Source organism: Lineus longissimus, chromosome 19 (assembly GCF_910592395.1).
Source record: "Lineus longissimus chromosome 19, tnLinLong1.2, whole genome shotgun sequence".
Lineage (NCBI taxonomy): Eukaryota > Metazoa > Nemertea > Pilidiophora > Heteronemertea > Lineidae > Lineus > Lineus longissimus.
In genome coordinates, this window is record NC_088326.1 from 6033908 (window position 1) to 6044912 (window position 11005).

Consider the following 11005-nt stretch of genomic DNA (forward strand, 5'->3'; position numbering starts at 1 on the left):
CTGGCTGTTACACAACATCGATGAATAGAGACGATGGGGCATACTACCTCTCCCACATTTGTCATGTGAGTACTCTTGGCGTAAATTACAGAAACAAACCATGTAATCTAATGTTTCTTTGAACAAGTAAGTTCACACAATTGCTTGTTTGGCCAAGAATCTTAACAGTTCGACGAAAATTATTACGATTGTTATTAACTGGGGATTATTATTGTCTTCAGCAACCTCCCAAGAGTCACAGATACTGCTGTGTACCTCACTGCACCAGTCGTGGTTACAACAAAGATGATGAGCATGGTGAAAAATTGCACCACTTCAGATTTCCAGATTTTTTGGTGCAAATACTAGTAGTACAACTGTATTGATGCTTTCCCTTTTTCTGTATCTATTATCCTTGAAAATACATACTCATTGGTATTAAAATAGTTTTGTAATTTTTTTACCTAAAACTAATCCCATTACTTCCATTTGGAACTGTAGCTCCTCTGATGAGTCGAACTCTATCATGTCCTCTGACATCACGGTTGTCATCCATGACAAGCATTCCCTGTCATGACAAGACATTGGACGTCGACATTTGTAGCACTTCTGGCTATCAGACTCTGGTGACATGGTCCCATCATTCATGATCCAATGAAAATGGATCACCAGCATCATCCAGCAATGAGGGATCAATGCACTCATAATCAGATGGGCCTACATTATTTACCATACATTACAGTTACATACCCGATACCGGTACATGAACAAATGCAATACACTGCAACATATGTGTTGTATATCCTCTGACGGTTTTCGCGTATCAGCACAGGTAGTTGATAAAGCTTGGAATCAGTGAAACAATGTAACCAGTGATTAACCTTGGAATAGTCAGTCCTAAACCGTGGAATCACTGTGCAAGTACCGCGTGAAATCGGGCGCGTTCCTTCCACGATTTATACCCTCCCAGCTGACTTTATTGATAGCAATTTGCCAGTAGTTCCAGAATCAACCTTTTTGTGGAGGATGACGTCATCATTCAATGCATTTGAAATTTGTTGTTGTCGTTAAAAAATAAACTTATATTCATGACGGCCCGCCATTTGCAAATATCTAATTATTGCTCTTCGATGAAAGCAAAAGTAAGCTTTTGCGATTGTTTTGTATTCCATATATTAAAATAAAACGTTTTTATTAGAAGAATAATTTGTATATATAATGCTCTGATAAAGCTCAGTAGATATGACAAACATGCACACGGGAATCACTAAAAAATGTGTCCGCTTAGAACTGGTTACATCACGAAAATATCTCTACATCCCTCGATGTGTACATGAATATGTACGAAATCGCTCACAGCGAAGGAATTTATTCACATTTTTCATCTCCAAACCCGGCTAAAACCCTCTGTAATAAACCTTTATCTACGTTTCTACGGATAAGTGCCAGCCGGTACTGCATGATGTAGTCAATCTTCTCTGTATCACCCTGTATGATCACACCGCTCCGTAGTTCAAGTAGGCCCCGTGTGGTAGCGTAGTAAGCGGAGCGCTGATTGGTCCATATTATGGGTGTGTGGCGGGCGTGTCGTGACGTGCATGCTTATATTTGGGAGATCAGTAATGTACACTGGAGGCGAGGTATGACTGGGTTGTTCTAAAATATAGATTATTTAATCGGATATGCGACTGATTTCTAAACTACCGTCAAATTCCGATCTGATCATGTAAAAATAAGCTCCAAATGTTGATTCGTAACCACCTTAGGTTCAAATGGCATTATTTCATGTTTTTATGCATTTTTAGGACTGATTCCAAGGTTTATCACCAGTTTCAAGGTTTCACTGGTTCCAAGCTTTATCACCTACCATCAGCACAGACTACTCATTGTTTTTGTAACATAATCGGGAATGTTGATAATAAATATCTTATTTTGACAGTGATTTTTTAGAAAGTGCTATTTTTTCTCATGTTTACAGGATGATGCAGTCTATTATCTACGAGTCATTCCGGTGGTCTCCACAGGCAAAGTGGTGTTGCTGTGCATGCTGTGGAACTGCTGACACGAAAACAATCAACCAGTCAGCCATGAGATTGACAGGATCGGGAAAGAAGACGCTGTATCTTATCTGATTTGACCTTTACGTCTTGTTTTACTGTCCATATCCAGACTGGATTATTGTAATAGCCTGCTCGTTGGTGCCGATGAAAATGTTCTTGATAAGCTACAAAAGGTTCAGAATCACGCAGCGCGAGTAATCACAGGGACGCCCAAACGTGAACATATTACCCCCGTGCTGAGAAGTCTACATTGGCTACCAATCCGTGAACGTATAGAGTTCAAGACATGTTCCTCATATACAATGCAAGAAACGGACTTGCCCCTGCTTACATATCCGAGCTCCTCCCATCCTGTGACTCCGGGCGATCCCTGAGGTCCGAAGACAAATGTCTCCTGAGATCCCCAGGTATCGTCTGGAGACGTATGGTGGCAGGAGCTTCCTTGTACAGGCGGCCAGACTTTGGAATGAGCTCAGCATTGAGATTAAAAAGGCGAAGACTGTTGCTATTTTCAGGTGCGGGCTAAAAACCCATCTGTTCAGACGATATTTTGAAACACCGCGTTAGAGCAAAATTTGGATTTTGCGGTATATATATGTAAATTTCAATTCAATTCAATTCAATACTGTATTATACAAGTTGATTGAATAAAGAAGCCTTGAAATTGAATAAGCATCTCTGAATTTTTATTTATTATAATATCAAAAAATAAAGCTTGTCTATTAAACCTAAACTCTTGAACATGCAACCTTTAACCCTTATACTAGTGTCATGCTTGACCTTTAACCCTTATACTAGTGTCATGCTTGACCTTAGGTCGAGTTAAAATTCCTACCCCTTTACTGTCGCGCTCGACCCTGGGTCGAGAGAGAGGGTAAAGCCTCAGAAAATAAATTATCCACGGCGCAATTGGAGTTCTTTATGTTTAGTTTATCTGCCAGTGTATAGACGGCACTGCGTCTTATCATTTGATACCAGGAAACAAAATGGTTTCTACATGAAAATGTCCCACAACTTGCAACTGAAAATCAAGCACCCTTTCAGAAGAGGTCAGGCAAGCGGTATGGTGATGTAAGAGACGTCATCATGCCTCATGTCACAATCACGTAAGATACCGCATTGTCGCCTGAATGATATGAGACAAGAGGGTGATGTCACAATCAAGAAAGTGACCACATTGCAGCCTGATCGATATAAGAGAAGAGCGTGATGTATGAGACGTTATCATGCCTGATGTCACAATCAAGTAAGACTTCGTTGTAGCCTGATTGATGTGAGAGAAGAGGGTGATGCAAGAGACTGCCTCATGCCTCATGTCACAATCAAGTAAGAGACCGCATTGTAGCCTGATTGATATGAGAGTAGAGAGGGTGATGTTAGAGACGGCATCATGCCTCATGTCACAATCTAGAGACTCCATTGTAGCCTTATGGGAGGGAATAGGGCAGTGTCACAAGAACTAATCTAAACTCAAGGTAAATGAATGAGAGATTTGCACTGACCTACTTTTATGACCTTCTGCCCTACTTTAAGACTGTTATAGCTAAAGTAGTCGTGTTTGGTATCGAACTAAAGATAATGAACAGTAGGTTTGTGCTAAACCATTTTCATGACCAACTGACCTACTTGGAGACGGTTACAGCGAAAGGTGTCATCCGTGTTTGATATATATAAAACTAAAGGTGTTTAAGAGTAGGTTTACCCTGATCTTCTTTTATGACTTACTAAACAACTTGAACACTGTTAGAGGAAGGCAGTCGCGTTAATGGTATCAAACTAAAGGTATTGAAAGAGCAGTTTTGCGCTGGCCTGCTAAAACACAGTTGGAGCAAAGGCACTGAAGGTATTGAAGAGCGGATGTGACAAAAGAAGCCCTCAACTACTTCATTTACTGCAGTTCAAATAAAACCTTAACATCCACCATAGGGGCCAAATTCATAAAGGGCGTGTAAGGGTTAGACGTGTGTAACTTCTCCCTGATTAGTTATAGGGCATTCATATTCTGTGAAGATTTACATGAAGGACCTGAATCTGTCTATTCAGTAGTTAAACGCTGAACGCCCTTCATGAATTTGGCCCCATTTGTCTAAGTTTGATTCCATGTAGTCTGTCCACATCTCCATATCTACCATAAATCTACATTATGGTACTCGCATATACTACTTGCTACATTTTCTTGTCATTCATCTCATTCCTTGCTATTCAATTCCGCCAGCGTAGCTTTTCAGGCCGCCAGCCCTCTAGTTCCTTTTACACATCCCATGAAAGCTACAATGTAACCAACCAAGATAAGTCTATGTTTTTTGACGAATTGAAAAATTACGGTGAGTTCATTGATCTCTACCTCAAAACTGATGTGATGCTTCGAGCTGATTTATTTGAGAAATTCAGGGTTGTCAATTTAAATTACTTTCAGATTGACCCCTGTCACTGTTTCTCGGCTCCAGGACTTACCTGGCAAGCTTGTTTGAAACACACTGGAGTAAACCTAGAACTTTTAACATATAGCAACATTTTACTTACTTGAAAAGGCAATAAGAGGCGGAATTTCGGGTGTGATGGGAACAAGACATTATAAGGGTGATGATTACCACAAACTCCTGTACATTGACGCTAACAACCTGTACGGCTGGGCCATGATGGAACCTCAACCCTATGGTAGTTTTGAAATGATTGAAAACAGTGATCAAAAATCAATGGAAACCATCACTAAATAGCAGATTATGGCAATACCCAGTGACAGTGAAGTAGGCTATTTCTTAGAGGTTGATTTGGCGTATCCCCAAAACATCAAATTCAAGTCTAGGAACTTTCCATTCTGCCCCGAGTCTCTATTCATTGATGATGATCAATTAAGTCATTACCAGAGGGAGTTACTACGCGATGAGAAAATATAAAATGTAGAGAAACGAATACTGACACAAAAGGATAATACCAACTACATAGTGCATTACGGCAGGGTCTATTATACAGACCAAAGACTTTACAGACCTCATTTTTTGCTCTCACTTTTTTATTAGTGGAGATTTTCATAAAATCTAAAGTGATATTGGACCTTCAACGGATTCCACATATGCTCAGAAAGGAAATTTTGGAAAAAATTAAATTTTAGTATCTTGATTTTTAAGAAATAAAAGTATGTAATTCTCAGAATTCTAAATAAGAAAAAACAGACCAACTTCAAAGGCAAATTAAGATATTCTAAAAACATTTAAAAAGATTTAGTTTATTATGTGGAGGGTGATACAAAGATTTTGAATATGTTAACAAACAATTGATAATTTCAATAATTATAGAGATATCACGAATTTTCTGAACACCTCTCAAAACGTCAACAACAAAAAAACATGGCCGCTGGAAGGAAATTTTGCTTGCTTTCAAAGTCCCTTTTACCAAAATAAATATATTCGGCGATATGATATAGCGTGTCTTTCCATGAATTGCTGCATCCAATGTTCCGAAGCCCTAAAATCAAGTCGTTGCGGTCGTGTCCTCTCCAGATCTTCTCGTTCATTTGCCGGCATATCGTCAATTCACTGTCTGAATGCACGTCTTCCGGTGTCCTTCAGGTCGAGTCCGCTCACTGGAAATCCTTTGTTCCCTCTGTCCTTGAACCATTCGTCTCTGGTGTCTGCAACCTCTGGCCAAAGTCCGTTTTCAAGTTGCCGGAATACGCCACCTTCACTGACTAGCTCATTAGCGAGTCTGATGAGGTCATCTTCATTCCTGACCCATTCGATCGCGGAATGTTACTTCCCGAATTTTACAGAAACGGATAAAGCTGCTAGGGGTGCGTGCGTGGTTCTAGTGTGTCCCTTCTCACGCCGTTCCAGATCGACGAACATGTGGACGAATGTCTGCTTTATTCGTTTATTGATGAAATAACTTGATGTAAACTTGACACGCTGATAACATAAAAACAACATCGCTGACGCGCTTGCGCAGCTAGCCCCTTAAACAAGAAAAACAAAAGAGCAAATAAATCTACCACTACATCTCCTCCTCCCCCACCAGAAACTGCAAGAAGGGACATAGAGGATCCCAAAAGCAAAATGACAAACTACCGGTACGAACTATGTACTATACCAACAGTCCAAAGACCTGAGCAAGGCTCAATCTATAACAAGACAATACAAGGTAGTTACTCTACCATCAGTGAAAATAACATCACAAAGTTCCTTCAGGTAAATCCTGTTGTACGTCTAGTACACGGAATTATACATAAACAGAAATATGCAGATTCAGTCATAATCCACAGACCACAAATTAGAATCTAACCACGGTTACACTAGAATCTAATCATACATTTGCTTTTTAAAGAGGCCTATCAAGCGCTTTGAGCGGCCAGTTAATGGTTGGATACTGCGCTATATAAGACCCGTATTATTATCATTATTATTATTATTATTATACCACAACTTGAGTTGAGACACATGTCTGGTCTCTATTTTCTTATTATCTTTCTTAACTCTAAATGTTACAGGCGAAACCTGTTCAACAATCTCAAATGGCCCTTTCCATCTAAAAGCCAACTTTTTCGAGAAGTTCTTCGCAGCAGAAGACAAATAGTGAATCATTAACCAAACAAAATCACGAACACGAGGACGAATGTCTGCTTTATTCGTTTATTGATAAAACAACTTGATGTGAACTTGACACACTGATAACATAAAAACAACATGGCTGACGCGCTTGCGCAACTAGCCCCTTAAACAAGAAAAACACAAGAACAAATAAATCGACCACTACATGGTCCAATCCCTCCAGGTGGACAAGCCAATACTCATCCAAATAGGCTATTTTCTTTTGCATGGAGTACGCTTGCAACCTTCGCCGAGGTGATCCTAACTCGTTTTCTTTATCCATCCCTTCAAAAAAAAAAATCGTCCATAGAAAATCACCAAAACTCGCACAAGTCCTAGTGTTCTCATATGTGCTGTCTACTCTCTGCAAAGCAAAGCTGACTGAAACCTGTCTTTGGTAATCTCAGGTAAATTGATGAACACCAATGTATAATATTATTATGACATGCCTCTCGGTAATGCGCGCGAACATAAAAAGACTGGTAGCCCTACACGCAATAACCACCCGCGCGCTACGATGAGTGACCCGATGTGAACTTAGACAATTTTACGCCTGTACAAAACGATGTGGTAAGTAGGAGTTTCCCGTATATTCCTATTTGTAATGGTGCGAAATCCAATGCTCTTCTAGGGCGTGATAGTGGGTACACAGATTTTTTTCTGAAGGGATAAAGACACCATTTCTTTTCAGCTTATCAAGCACTACTTAACTAGGCAGCCATTTTAGGCATATATATTTTGCGACAAGAACTAAGCAACATCCACCCAATGCAAATGATCGATAGCCATTGGGCTAAAATACCATTGTTTTCATAATGCGGTACCTCGTGCTGGATAATGTATTGCAGTTATTATTGCTTATCATTCATTTCCCACCCCTAACTTTATTGCAGATGGACAACGAACTATATATTTACAGTATTTCGTAACTCCAGAAATACCAGCACAGCTACAGTCCAAGTATCAAAGGACAATTTCCAGTCTGGCAATCCGACTGGCACTACCACTTGAAACTGAAGTGCTTTTTCGGTTTAGCTCCTATCCGATATGTAGTGACGTCAACTTTCAATGTTTATGTATTTTCGCAAGAAAATGATAAGTCGCCATATACATTAAACATGTTAAAGCAAAATTTCTTCATAAATAATCTCGTTGCTATTGCTGGCGAATATGAGGATTGGGTTATCCGCATTTGCCAGGATAACGCACTGTGGTGGCAGGTTCATGACCTACGAGCACTTGCATTTTGTTGAGATGAACGCAACCGCCAACAATTGTTGCTTCCGTATAACAACTTCAGGAGTAGTCGTGGCCCCGGTAATTCAACATTTCGATATCTTCGGTTTTGCAGTTAATAGGAATATAGTCGTCCTTGCTCTAACATATCACCTTGGTTTAAAAACGTTTGTCACTTCTTTGAACTTGTTCAGTATCAGAAATATTGGTATTGCCCTGACACTTAATTTCTTGAAATCTCTCGGAGGAGCAAAGTATGCAACAGGTTCGTTATCATCGTTGTCTTACGTCTCGCTTAGTAATCCTCAGTTTGACTCTGGGGGAAATATATTCGAATTTACATTCATACCTTTCAAAATAACCATAACGGAAAGAAAATACATGTACAATACGGTGCGAACGATTCAACTTGAAGAGAATAGGTTAAGAACAATTACTTTTGCCAGGATATCTGGAACTAGCATCATTGGCGTTACTTGGAAGTATTGTGACAATTGCTATCGAGAAACAGGCTTCGAAGGCAAACTTCAAAAGTTGTATATGCTCGAAGCGGATTCGTGCAGGGACAAGAGTAGTATAGTATGCCGTTTTCGAGCTCCAATGAGGTGGATCCGCGAAGTGGATCCATGACTTAGGCGGGAAATTCAAATTTGGCGGTAAAATTGATTTAGGCGGGAAATTCAAATTTGGCGGTAAAATTCAAACTGTTGCTGGAGTTTAGTGTGGGGTCACTACTATGAATAGCATGGAGACGATATGATTGATGAGTTATGTTTGTGATACAGTCATGCGGGCGTAATTGTGATGTGTTGATTGTTTGGCTGAACAACTTGAACCATGATTGGTTGTCTGTATGTCGATCAAGTGAATTGTCAAAGGTGTCATAATGTTGTCCGGCGTTTGCTTGGAATTTTGAAACAAAACTTAAAACAATGCAACACATAATTGAGTTTACCTCGTTTATTCCTCAGCATGAAGAAAATACAATACATTGAAGGCGGAACATATTGCCCTCACCACTCTGGTCTTGCATGCCATGCAGACGTGGAGCTATGATATAGCCCAGCAAAGTCATTTCGGATAATTGGGTTAATTGATTACATTATGCGACTATAAGTATGTATTACTATTCATTGTACAATCTTAGCATTTGCTGTTGTACAAAATCCATTTCCACTAAAGGAATATACAAGCCAAATCTATGTTGAAGACTACGCTGAATCTTTATATCATTCATGATTGGTGTACTGCTGGTTGGAAACATGACATCCATTGTTTCATCCGTAGGCAGGGCATAACGACACTTATACATTAGAAAGAATATAGGCCGGGTCTATTTGGCAAGCGGCTCGCCGAACAGGCATCTTTTTTTGCCCTGCTTGGAGAGCCGCTTGCCAAACAGCACTAAAAATCAACTCTGTTCGGCAAGCCGGGCTTGCCAAACAGGGCAAAAATACTACCCTCTTTGGCGAGCCGGAGAGGTTACAACATGTTGGCCAATCAGAGAGCTGTGACGTCATATTCGAATTTATATGCACATATTTAACAATGGCCGACTTCCCGCTCTCGATTTAATTTCTGTTACTAAACTCGGGTTTTGGTCAATAATCCATGAAGAAGCATGTACATGTACATGACTGTATGGATTTACAAAAAAAGTCATAAACGTGATTTAACTGAAAAGCATGTTAAATGCATTAGTGTGCATTTCTAAAGGCGTTTCACTGTAACTCCAGTGTTGCTGACCGTGTTGCCACGAATGATAATGAGCTCCTGGATGGTTGAATATGCATGAGTTCAGCTCTCCATCAAGGGCAGAAAAAAGACGCTGTTTGGTAAGCCGGGCTTGCCAAATAGTCACTTCCAAGAATAGAATGTGAGCGCCACACATGGTTGTTATTTGCATTATGCACTTTTCTCTTATTATAAGTCCATTGTCTGGAGTTAGTGTTCATGAAGTTCACTATGTGCTTTGATAATGGTGGACGTCCATATGAGTCCATTTAGCAACCTTGCTAATTTATGTCCAGTGAATGCACGTCCAGTGGCTTCCTAGTTCAAGTTCTTCATCTGTATTGACCACTAATGCGAATGGTCGCTGCATTATTTTCTTCCTTGGGAGGCTGTTGCTTGAGTATACACCAATCAATGTGTGCTTTGTCCATATCGTTCTTGTCAAAATGGCATTTATTTGAAGTTCATCCATGCTTGTAGGCTAATTCTTCTATGAGCACATCCCTGTTCTTGTTGATGTGATAAACCTTTTAAAACTCGCACATTATTATTGCACGGTAAGCTTAAGTAGTGACTTCTTTGAAGTTGATTTCTACTCGTAGCGTGCCTTTCTTTTGTACATCAAATGTAACACTCTGGATCTGCTTGTGTGATGGCTATGGCATAAATAGCTGTGCCCTTTTGAAGTCCTCCTTGATTATGTCTAAGCTTCTATCATCATTGAGAGCTCCTGGTGCAATCAACAACTGCACATAATCACGACCATACTTGTCCGCATTATAATCCGTTAACAGTACATCATCGGGATAGGTAACTTTATCAAACTGAACTTTCAGACTTGACACATTCGCATGTTCAAAGTTATATGGATTTTTTGCTGGCGATCCCGTCACAACTTCCGTATCAACTATTCCAACAACCACACGTCTCGGTCTGGCTCCCGTAAAAAGTGATTCGGCAGTGGCTGAGCTTGATCCAGTTGCAATTTCAAAGTCCTTGATAGTATTATGGTGCACTGGCTACAATACATCATGACCACCTTGTAGATTCTTATTAACGCCATTGCTAATTTCTGGATTGAGAGTTACTCTTGCCAAACATAACTAAATCTCTTCAATTTGAACTTGGTAATCACCAGCATCTTTGTCATGGTACAAATCTTCTTTAGATCTGTGCAGATCAATTTTAAGTGGAACTGAAGGTATCAGTAACCGTGGCTGATTGAACAAGCCGATTTGGAGACGCCCAATCAATTCAACTTCCTTGCTTAATTTGTTACATCTTTCCGTGAAACAAAACCAGAATTGTTTTGGGTATCAAATCGACCAGCCTGATCTTTTACATAGATACCGTTTGCAAATTGAAATTCTTTTGCATCCTTCGAGTAATTCAGGGTTTTAGTCAAATAAGATT